At 42.6% G+C, this 12,237-nt stretch overlaps 1 long non-coding RNA gene across 1 annotated transcript; it reads right to left on the bottom strand.

The window, feature by feature from the left end:
* Window positions 1–2,428: 2,428 nt before the first annotated feature.
* LOC306933883 lies at window positions 2,429–11,749 on the bottom strand. Its single transcript, XR_013791262.1, has 4 exons — window positions 11,618–11,749; window positions 9,623–9,717; window positions 6,699–6,786; window positions 2,429–5,083 (listed from the first exon to the last, which is right to left on the bottom strand). It is a non-coding gene; the product is annotated as an uncharacterized lncRNA (long non-coding RNA).
* Between the last annotated feature and the right edge of the window lie 488 nt (window positions 11,750–12,237).

Here is a 12,237-nt window from a genome sequence, read left to right as displayed (position 1 = left end):
TGCTGGTGGTGTTCTGCCCTGCCATGGTTTAGGCTTCGTACGCACATATCAGACGAAACATGTTCGTCTGATATGTGTGTACGAAGCCTAAACCATGACAGGGGCAGGGCAGAACACCACCAGCAATCAAACACAAATGTTTGGTCAGAATTGGAAAAGCATTGAAAAAAACGACCAAACATTTGCTTGATTGGTGTTTGATACGTGTGAATGAGGCCTTAGTGTGGTGGAACCGGGTTGGGTTCAAAATAAGTATGGAGTCCATGGCCATTTCACTCTCTACACTGCTGGCTAGGAAGTTAATTATTTAGGCCTGGAAAACAGAAAAACCTCCAACAGTTGATGTGTGGAGTTGGGAGGAGGGTTGCTGTTGCATCTAGAAATAATTAGATTCACCTTGACAAAAAGAGAGCCCCTATATTGAGAAGATCTGGTCACCCATCATTGGCATGCTTGATGGACTGAAATGAGTGAATTCAATGTTATGCTGCCCCCCTAGTGTCATTTTTTGGGGGTAACAATTGATTGTGATGTTGCTTGTGTCGCCCTTGGAGTGTGGTATAGTCACCAGCATTCATCATTTTAAGTCACTTGGTTTGTTTGTTTGTTTTTCCTTTTTTCATTTCTTGTGCTGCTTTGTTTGTGGTATATTTTCTAATCTGTTAATTGTGATGATTATTTCAGAAAATTCCCTGAAAATGTAATAATAATAATAATCAGATGGTTAAAAAAAGAACAATGCCCTATAATTAACTTGAGTCATTGAATCATTTGATATCTACAATTTATCTAACAATACACTGAGAGAGAGAGTGTGTGTGTGTGTGTGTGTGTGTGTGTGTGTGTGTGTGTGCGCGCACATTGTATTTGTATGTTTTGTCTTCTTCTTCCGCCAAATAATGCAGTTCTGGCTTAACCGTGCAGTCGGTTTTTGCGAAACACGGCAGTATGGCAGACCATGGCCCAGTCCATACACCATGGACCAGTCCATACACCATGGACCAGACCATACACCATGGAGTTGTTCCAGACCATGGACCAGTCCATACACCATGGAGTTGTTCCAGACCATGGCCCAGTCCATACACCATGGAGTTGTTCCAGACCATGGACCAGTCCATACACCATGGAGTTGTTCAGACCATGGACCAGTCCATACACCATGGAGTTGTTCAGACCATGGACCAGTCCATACACCATGGAGTTGTTCAGACCATGGACCAGTCCATACACCATGGAGTTGTTCCAGATTGTGCCACCAAATTGCGGTGTTCTTGTTCTAAATTGCACTGTTGTACATACAAACTGGAAGCAACACATTGCAAACAGAACTCAGGTTTGTGATTGGTGGGAAATTAAGCTGCATGGGTGTTACTGCCACCTTCTGGATGAATATGTTAAATACAGTTTGTGATTATCATAGAGAAGTTAATTGTCTTTATTTAAGACACTGATGAGTAGAGGTGCAACATTTAATCAAACTAATCAATTTAGTAAGTTGATACACAGTTAAGGTCACGCTATGGAAACCTCAAATAAAGATAAATTATAGTAACAGTCTGTAATGACTTGGTCCCTGGCTTGGTCCCTTAAACATTAAGTGAGTTGTCACTTATCAAGGTAAAGGTTGGACAGGAAGAGTCTCTTGAGTAGTAAACAGAAACGTCAACACAAAAGCAATGCTTATTCCATATCCACATTTAGCAAACATTGAGCTCAGATTCGTGGCATTATTAATCCATTCTGGGCGGGAACCCCTTTTGGTGTTTTAAGGATTGTGTTATACTTTAGCTATTGAAATATAGCAGATCTACAAGCTCATAGCGTGGCACCGAGTGCCGTTCTACGAGCTTGTAGGTCTGCCATTTTTGAAAAATCGCGAAAATGTGGCGCAAATCTTTGAATATATATATATTCTTTCAGAGAGAACATTTTTAACTCAAATCTTTTCTTCTGGGGAGTCCCTGGAACTACATATTTTCAGATGGGGGTCCTTGACATGAAAGTGTTTGAGAACCACTTACTTTACTTTATTATGGATCCCCATTAGCACTTGCAAAAGCGTGGCTATTCTGGGGTCCAGTACACGGACATAGAAACATGGGTTTTTCAGAAAAGTCAGGATTTAGAAGGCATTTTGTAGAATTGTCCTCAGGTCTAAATTGTTAAGCGTAACTAGAGTTGCTACATAGTGACCATGCCATGAAACAGATTCTATCTGCATTACCCACCTTGGTCTCTGGGAGGGCACCTACCCTACATAATAGACTAATGTGCATTACCCACCTTTGTCTCTGGGAGGGCACCTACCCTACAAAATAGACTAATGTGCAGTCATTTTTTTCCTCAACTTTTAGAACACTCCTTACACCAAAGCCTTGGCAACAAACTGTACAAAAAACAGCCAGCACACAATAAATGTCCCTTCCACATACTTTTATTTACTTCTTTACGCACAGAGAAACATTTCATCATAATGTCTTCCTTAGCATCGTGTCAAGACAACAGGAAGTGCTGTATGAATAGTCTATGATTAGATGTATTAATTCTAATTCTTTTGACATATTCTACTGATTTTAGAGGTGTTTAAATTTTGATTGTGCCAATTTAGAAGCACCAATGTGATTGACTAAACATCTGAAACAATTCACAAAAAGTGACTTAACAGAAGCTCCTCATTAAATCCCTTCGTAACTCACTCTTGATCACGACTTCTCCCCTCTATGAGTACTCATGTGTTTGTTTAGAGTAGCCCTTATACCAAAGCCTTTGCCACAAACTGTACAAAGAAAGGGCTTTTCCCCAGTATGCGTCCTCATGTGTTCTTCTAGATGAGCCTTTCGACTACAGCCTTTGCCACAAACTGTACAAGAAAAGGGCTTTGCCTTTTCCCCTGTATGTGTCCCCATGTGCTCTTTTAGTTCACCACTATTAACAAAACCTTTGCCACAAGTTGTGCAAGTACATGGTTTTTCCCCTTTATGAGTTCTCATGTGTTCTTCTAGATGACTCTTTCGTCTACAGCCTTTGCCACAAACTGTACAAGTAAAGGGCTTTTCCCCTGTATGTGTCCTCATGTGCTCTTTAAGATAGCTCATGTGACTGCAGCCTTTACCACAGACAGTGCATGTTAAGGGTTTTTCCCCTGTATGAATCATTGTGTGTCTCTTCAATTGTCCCTTTAGATTAAACAATTTGCCACAAACCATGCAAGAATAAGGCTTTTCCCCTGTATGAGTATTCACGTGTCTCCATAGAACAGCCCTTGCACCAAAACCTTTGCCACAAACTGTGCAAAGAAAGGGCTTTTCCCCTGTATGAGTCCTCATGTGTTCTTCTAGATGACTCTTTTGACTAAAGCCTTTACCACAAATTGTACAAGTAATGGGCTTTATCCCTGTATGAGTAGTCATGTGCCGTTTTAGCTCATTATTGTGAACACAGCCTTTGCCACAAACTGTGCAAGTATACGGCTTTTCCCCTGTATGGATAGTCATGTGTTTTTTTAGAACAGCCTTTGTAACTAAACCTTTGCCACAAACTGTACAAGTAAAGGGCTTTTCCCCTGTATGAGTCCTCATGTGCTCTTTTAGATAACTCAGGTGACTACAGCCTTTACCACAAACTGTACACGTAATGGGCTTCTTCCCTGTATGAGTACACATGTGCTGTTGTAGCTCACCACTGTGAACACAGTCTTTGCCACAAACAGTGCAAGTATATGGATTTTCACCTGTATGGGTACTCATGTGTTTTCTTAGAATAGCCCTTGCACTAAAGCCTTTTCCACAAACTGTACACAAAAAGGGCTTTTCTCCTGTATGAGTACGCATGTGTTCGTCTAGATGACTCTTTTGACTACAGCCTTTACCACAAACTGTACACGTAATGGGCTTTTCCCCTGTATGAATACGCATGTGCCGTTTTAGTTCACATCTGTAAATACAGCCTTTGCCACAAACTGTGCACGTATATGGCTTTTCCCCTGTGTGGTTACTCGTGTGCCTTTTTAGAAGAGCTTTTGCACCAAAACCTTGGCCACAGACTGTACAAGTAAAGGGCTTTTCCCCTGTATGAGTCCTCATGTGCACTTTTAGATAACTCATGCGACTCCAGCCTTTGCCACAGACAGTACATGTAAAGGGTTTTTCCCCTGTATGAATCATTGTATGTCTTTTCAATTGTCCCTTTCGATCAAACATTTTGCCACACACCGTACAACTAAAGCTTTTCTTCTCTGTGTGACCTCTCGTGGAGTGAGTTTGTTTTGACGATTCCAGGTCCTTGCTCAAAGCAATGTTTTTTCCTTTCACAAATACATTAAGTTCGTTTAAATCTGACTGAGCTTCCCTGGTCTCTACCCAATCATCACTGTCTTCAGTGTCAGATTCAGAACAGTGTGAAGAGAGGAGCTGGTCATCACTAGTTTGTTGTAATGGTACCCAGTATTCTACATAAGCTTGTGTTTTCATGTGTTCAGCGGAGGTGTGGTCCTGAGACAGAGTGTTGCTCAAAGCAACGTTTTGTCCTTTCACAAATACATTCAGTTTGTTTACATCTGACTGACCTTCCCTGGTCTCTACCCAATCATCACGGTCTTCAGCATCAGATTCAGAACAGTGTGAAGAGAGGAGCTGGTCATCACTATTTGGTTGTGATGGTACCCAGTATTCTAAGTAAGCTTGTGTTTTCATGTGTTCAGTTGAGGGAAATACATTCAGTTTGTTTAAATCTGAATGACCTTCCCTGGTCTCCTCCCAATCATCACGGTCTTCAGCATCAGATTCAGAACAGTGTGAAGAGAGGAGCTGGTCATCACTAGTTGGTTGTGATGGTACCCAGTATTCTACATAAGCTTGTGTTTTCATGTGTTCAGTTGAGGTGGTGGCTACTTGCCCTGTCTCTCGGTTTTCATAATCTTCATGTTCTACTGCTAGTAATGACCCATCAGCCTCCTCTGGTAGTAGTAGTAGCTCCTCCTGTTCCTCTTTAATATGTGGTGGCTCTGACTCATCCTGGACAAGACTGGAGCTCCTCTCCACTTCAGGGGAACCCTCTTTAGACACAGGGAGGTGCAGAAAGTCTGGGCAAAATATAAAAAGATACATCATAACTAGGATGAAAGTGAATTTCAGATAAGAGTCATTAACTACCAGCCATGTCATCTTTGAAATACTTCCCCCTTTCATGAGGGGCGCTAGCCCTCATGACATCATGAGGGCTATTATGAGGACTTATTATGTTTGTGTTATTCATGCCCCCCGTGACGTCATGTGGAAGCCAAGTTTATGGACTTTGTGTGTGCCCCCAAAGACGCCCCTCACTTCACACGAGTGCAATTTATTTCTCCTTCGGATGAGCGTAATCGGTCGGATACAGTTTGAATGTTAATTAAAATGTATTTTAGATTTCAATCGCTACACCACTAGTTTAATTGAAAAGAAAAATCACACGTGTGAAGTGAGGGCGCTCTTATACATCATTACACATAATCAAATCCTCACAAATGTCATTCTAGCCCATAACTTTTGCCATCTTCCCTTTTCTGCCCTCACTTTTATCCTCAATATGTACTTTGCTCAGCCAATCATGGAGTGAATCAGCCAATCAAATCATTATGTTTGTGTTCACACAAACAGACAAAGCTGGGCATTGGAGGGGCTAGTGCTCCTCAAAAACAATTATTAAGCCAATTATTTATTCCAATTGTCTATAACTACTTTCGAAACTTCACATGGTAGACTAGACTGGCAGATAACTGTTGTCTGAAGATCCTTTTTCTAGATTACAGTCCAACTGAGGACGAGGGGATGAAGAGTGGGCGTCGCTTTAACTCAAACCAGCACGACCTGGTACGGCCCAGCAGTCTTTACATATCGAAATCCAACTAATAGTGGCACCCTTTACACCCCTGGCAATCTGGGAACCCATGGGGGCGGGGACAGCAACCTCGCCTGGTTTGTTTCTTTTGAATTTGCCTCTGTAGATAATGTTGTTGGCCTGTTTGGTCTGCCCTCAGCCCCCCTCTTCCGGTGGGGCACCTATGCTTTCATTCCCACTAACAACAATGTATACAAGTTCTGAATGCCGCTGGCAACAGATTCAGTAGCACAGCTCGGAATCCGTTCTTGAGAGGTTACTCACACACTACTTGTGTGCAAGCAGAGCGCGCAAGTACTGCTAACTATTCTAGCTATAATTAGACTACTACTGTCTATTACAACTGCTGTTCTGAATCCATTAGACCTTCGCTCTGCTTGCGCAAGTAATGGCCAGCCGGGGCGCCTGATGGAGGGGAACGGAGCTGGTTGGAATAACGTGTTCCTTCCACGCACTACGTCCGGCCGGGGAAACTCTCCCATCAGGTGAAAGGAAGCAGCTTGGACTCCTCATGCATAGAAGGAAGCATGAGGTCAGTCTGCTGCCCCCCAGGTTGGCAGGGGAAGTGTGAAAAAATGGGTTGCAAAATCGTGGGATAAAAATTATAGGGAAAAGAAAGTTATGACCTAGAAAATACTGTTCCTGAAGAAAAAGTGTGGGCTTGAGTAGCTCCCTACTCGATGATGATGTATTGACCCACATGGCATCTGTCTTCCTATTGGTTGATCCACATGACGTCACAGCCCAGTGGGCAAACGGCCCTGCGAATAATTATTACGATAATAACAATATATAGAGAGAGAGAGCTTGACACTCACTGAGATCCAGGTGGTCTTCAGGTTCGAGTTTAAAGTCTTCAGGTTCCTGTTCAAAAGAAACCGTCCTGTGTGGAGAACTCATCTTCACCTGTAGACTCCACAGATTGGTTTAGATTAGAAGGAAGAAGTAGAATAAGGACTTTAGTAACTTTGATTTGACATGATTAACAATAAAATTTAAATAACACTAGATCACTATGACAAGAGGCAACATTACACTATATTATTCCTTATCTGGTGTCAACGTTTTTATATAATTTTGTATGCATAATGTTTAAGTTATAAATGTTATTATAGTGTTTATTATTAGTGTTTATTTCTTTTTTGTAATAAAGTTGTTCTTTTTTTTTTTGTTACCTCTGTAAAGCCCCCCCATGTAAAGCGTCTTTGGGTACTCAGATGTACAGTAAGTTTGAGATATTATTATAATTATAAATCAATTGCAATGTAAGCAACTTTCCTATGCTTTGTGTGTCTGTGTGTACCCCATGGCGATGATTTGATTGGCTGAGGGCTTAAAAAGTGAGGATAAAAAAATTGAAGACATTAAAGTGAGGAAGCCAAAACTGATTGGCTCTGATCCCTGTCTTGGTAATTGCTTTACAGTTGCCCCACGTATAGAGGGTATGCACGTGACATCATCATCAAACCAGGAAGTTATGCAGGAACGCCTACTGAGTGGCAAAAACGACGTTCTGGCCTTGACAGCCCATACATCCAAACAGAAAAGTCCTATCTAATTGCATTAAACAACATTAAACAATGTTAAACTCACTTTGCATGTTGCTTTGCCACTCGATGTGCCATTCACTTTAAGCATGCGCATACCCTCTATTGGCCACAGAAGACCTTGAGAAACTTGAGAAATCTACTTGTCAGATCACTGATCGTCCCGTTTACTGGGACACATTTTAAAATAAAGGGTGTCATTAGTTTTACTTCAACCAATATTATTTATTTGATCAAGTGTACATGTGGGTTGGCCTATGTGGGAAAAACATTGAGAGCATTAAAAAAAAAAGATTTCAGGAACCCTGTGGCTCTTAATTTTGCAGAAGCCAAACAAACATTGTATCTCTTCATTAAAGTATGTTGCCATGAAACAGGTCAAATTATTGTGTGGCGGGCCTGCCACACAATCATGAACAGCCGGCACAATTCGTTGCCAATGATGACATAAGTGCTGGCGGCACCGACGCATGGCCACAGCTGTGTATGCTCTAGTATTTGCAGTTTTAGCCTCTTTAGTCTTCTTAGTTCAAGTATTTTCCTCTCCTTTAAGCCGGGGGAAAGTGATCTGTAGCCAGGGACAGTGAGAGGAGAGGAGAGGCGGGGTGTGGAGCTATCTGTAGCCGGGAAAACCGCTGGAGAGTTCCATTCTAACGGGGAGGGGAGACAACAACAGCTCGACCAATCAATATACACCCCACCCAAATAAAATACAGAACATTAAACTTAGATCATGAGGGGAGATGCTACCATGCCCAATGCATTATTCTCATAGACATTTCTTAAAGTATTTATTTAAAGACGGTTACGCCGCGGACAAAGCCAACTCGAGTCGTGACAACACAAACAATATTTTGGACCAAACAAAAAATTAGAAAGAAGAAAAAAACGGCAGGTTACAACGCTTTTTTTGTTGTTTTTCTTCTTTGTAATTATTTGTTTGGTCCAAAATATTGTTTGTGTTGTCATGAGTTGTCACGACTTGAGTTGGCTTTGTCCGCGGCGTAACCGTCTTTAAATAAATACTTTAAGAAATGTCTATGAGAATAATGCATTGGGTTTCATTTCCTGGTCCAGGGTAGGAGGCGGGATTGCGACGCTCTATATTAGCGCAATGTTGCTGTAAAATAGTCTATTAAACCAACGCATTTCACTTGAATAATGTTGATAAAACCGCATCGGAATCAACAGTGCAGAGGAAACTTTTGGACCACCTGCGCTCTGTGTGTGTATGTGTGTGTGTGTGTGTGTGTGTGTGTGTGTGTGTGTGTGTGTGTGTGTGTGTGTGCGTATGTGTGTGTGTGTGTGCGTGCGAGAGAGAGTTATTTAATGAAAATCAAGATTTAACGTCCTGTCTCGCTATAGCGCACGTAGGCTATCCTACGCTATCACAAAACATTTCGCCCTGTGTAGCCTGGCTATTCCTGTGTGTGGCGTGCACACAGACGCAGAGAGAGAGAGAGAGAGAGAGAGAGAGAGAGAGAGAGAGAGAGAGAGAGAGAGAGAGAGAGAAGGGGCCATAAGTCAGCACATTGACTATGAACATGCATATCTTTTTTTCCCGAATTTGGTAATGATGGATTGCCGTGATTTTTCTGTTTTGTATAGTTGTCTATGGAGTAAACCTTACTCTAATAGACCCACCTGCAGGTGTGGTTAGAATATTCAAATACAGTATGTCTTCCCTGTTTTTGTTTCATCCTGAAAGCTTTTGAGTCAAAAAGCCTTTTGCTTTCCTAGTTTTTAACAGCTACCACTGTACGTGAGAGCAAAGACTATTTTATATATATATATATATATATATATATATATATATATATATATATATAAAATAATATTTTCAAAGACGAGCTGTAAAAAATAAAATGAAATCCGTCTACAGCTTTAGTTTGTGCAAAGCTTGCTGTGCATTGCAAGTGTGACACCGCAGGACCGCGTGTCCCCCGGTGTCAGCTTGTAGATCTGCTATTTTTTACCCGCTGTACGGTGAAGTATAAATGGAGCTCGAGTACTGGAAGGCGGTAGTCACATTAATTGCTTTTTTTAGCCGAATATCGTTGTTGGGTTGATAAAAAAAGTCCACATTGGTGGCATAACTACCAATGTGTTACCAATATGTTGTATGTAAAAAAAAAAAAAAATACATCGGTGAGACCGATCGGGCCCTAAACAACCAGTAATTAAACAGTATATACCTATGCTGTACGACTTTGACAGGTTGCAGCAATGCATCAGACAGGCGCTCTCTCTTGATACGATGTAGACCTCACTCTGTCTGTGGTGCTCGGATCTGTGGAAATCACCAGTAGAAAAACAAAACAAAAATGATGCGTGTAATCTGTGTTGCACTGTGTGAGCTTGTAGATCTGATACTTGTGGTTGTGCGCTACACCACGGGTGTCCTAAGCTCAGGAATCGTGAAGGCCTATTCATAGTCCCGTTTTTGGGGAAGAGGTGACCACCGAAAACTACAACATGACGTCACGCTGTGGTGGTCACCCTCACCGCTCACACAACACATGTTTTTTTTTTGGTTTTTTTTAATAATTTTTATCCCACAATTTTGCAACCCATTTTTTCACCCAGTGTCAATTATCAATGTAATCCTGGGCACTACACTTCCTCTGCCAACCTAGGGGGGGGGGGGGGGCAGCGGACTGACCTCATGCTTCCTTCTATGCATGAGGAGTCCAAGCTTCCTTTCACCTGACAGGGGTTTTTTTCCCCGGCCGGACGTAGCTCGTGGAAGGAACACGTTATTCCAACCAGTTCCTTTCCCCTCCATCAGGCACCCAGGGGGAGGTAGTTTAGAGACCAGGATTACTGCATGTTTTTGTGAGGGTACCTACCCCTAGGGGACACGGCGAGAACATGCAAACTCCACACAGTGCTCATATGATTGGACATCATGTTGTTGACATCATCAGACGTCTTCATCATCAATGTGATGAAAGGCCCCGCTCACTTCACACGAGTGTGATTTTGCAACTTACTCTGTTGTATAAATTATGCCTTGCCTTCTACCCTAAATTGAAAAGTTATGCAAAGGATGTATGACTGTTTATTTATGACCGTTCCTCCTCTTCTACCAAACCACACACTGTTTGCACAAATCTCTCCATGCACAAATACTAATGCATGCCATAGGAAACAACTACAGTGCATGCTTCCAACTTGCACAGTTAGTTGGGCACCTGGACAACTGGGCACCTGGACGAGTGGGCACCTGGACGAGTGGGCACCTGGACGAGTGGGAACCTGGACGAGTGGGCACCTGGACGAGTGGGCACCTGGACGAGTGGGCACCTGGACGAGTGGGAACCTGGACGAGTGGGCACTTGCATGAGTGCCGAAGCCGGTCGAGTTCTAGTATTAATAATGTAGGCCACTGTGCTTCTGACAATTTATACTCGTCATTAGACCATGGCTGAGTGGGAATACAAGACAGCTAGACAGGTGGGCACTATGACATCCATATTGACTAGACCTGTGCCCGTCGGCTACCGGCCTACTTGAGAACAATGCAACTTGGGAACCTAATAATACCCGTTGTCAACTTGTCATAGCACCCGTTTTAACTGTCGGTCTGTGTCCCACATGGAGATCTCTGTATATGCCTGTGTGTGAAGAGGGCAAACTGACTGACTGTGAAAAGTGGACTCAGTTTGCCCTCTTCAGACACAGGCAGATACAGACTGTGAAATGTGGACTGGTTAATAAGTAGGCTAATCAATTGTCAGGTCAGGTGTGGGGTTGCCATGGCAATCAATTGGCTGAGGCAGAGGCTGGAAATTGCATAGGTGAGGGGATTTAGGCTGATTAGGCCCACTGGCAGAGCCTGACCAGAGCCTTTTGTGGTGGTTCTGGAGAGCCGTGGGTCCGATCGACTCGAGTCCGCGAGCACTGCACTCCCTGGAACGCGTGTGTCGAATATGAAGTCGGTGGGGCAAACGGTTCTCGAGTTACGTGCATTACAACCGTACACACACACGCAGACACGCACGCACGCACGCAGAGACGTGGTGCATTTATAGTAGGGTTTCCATAAGTCTGACAGCTAAAACAGACTACAAATTATTCTAAACATCTCTCTCTCTCTCGCTCTCTCTCTGCTCAGCGAACCTTTCAGTTCAACATTAAAGCCCAAACAATGGTTTAAATGGCAGTAAACACGTTGAGTTGTGACTCACCGGCACCGCTGAATGTGAATTGTACCCATAGATTGTACCTCGATCGTTGAGTCTTTTTTCGCCGTGCTCGTATTTACTTCTGGGTCATATGCTCAACAAAGGAGCCAGACAGAGTCCAGAGTAGACCACTGCAACCACCGATGCCTTATGCTTAATGCATTTCGCCCCCTGGTGGAGGAGATGTCTAACTGCCTTTGAAAAATGAATATGGACATTAAAGTATACATGTAGATATGGACAGACAGACAGACAGACAGACAGACAGACAGACAGACAGACAAATCTACACTTGTTCTTACAGGGTTATATTATATATAATCTATAAGCCTAAATATAAATAAATATAAGCATAGGTACAATCTATTACAATTAATTAACCACATGAACGCTATTATCCCTATACCTCGATCCCAGCTATTCTGGGGTGTAATATTTCCTAATATAACCTACTTGAGCTTTGGAGAAAAAAGAAAAGAAAAAAGAATGATTTACTCCTCATCCGTCTCCCGTGAAACAGCAAGGTGGAGGGTAGGCCCACGTGTGGCATCTTTCTGGATGTTAATAGTTATCTTCCAGTTGTTGACCAGTGAAGATCAACCAGGAGAGTCCTTGCCCTCGAT

Source organism: Electrona antarctica (assembly GCF_951216825.1).
Source record: "Electrona antarctica genome assembly, chromosome: 12".
Classification (NCBI taxonomy): Eukaryota; Metazoa; Chordata; class Actinopteri; order Myctophiformes; family Myctophidae; genus Electrona; species Electrona antarctica.
The sequence above is the reverse complement of the archived record's forward strand: the minus strand, read 5'-3'. Positions and strand labels throughout refer to the sequence as shown.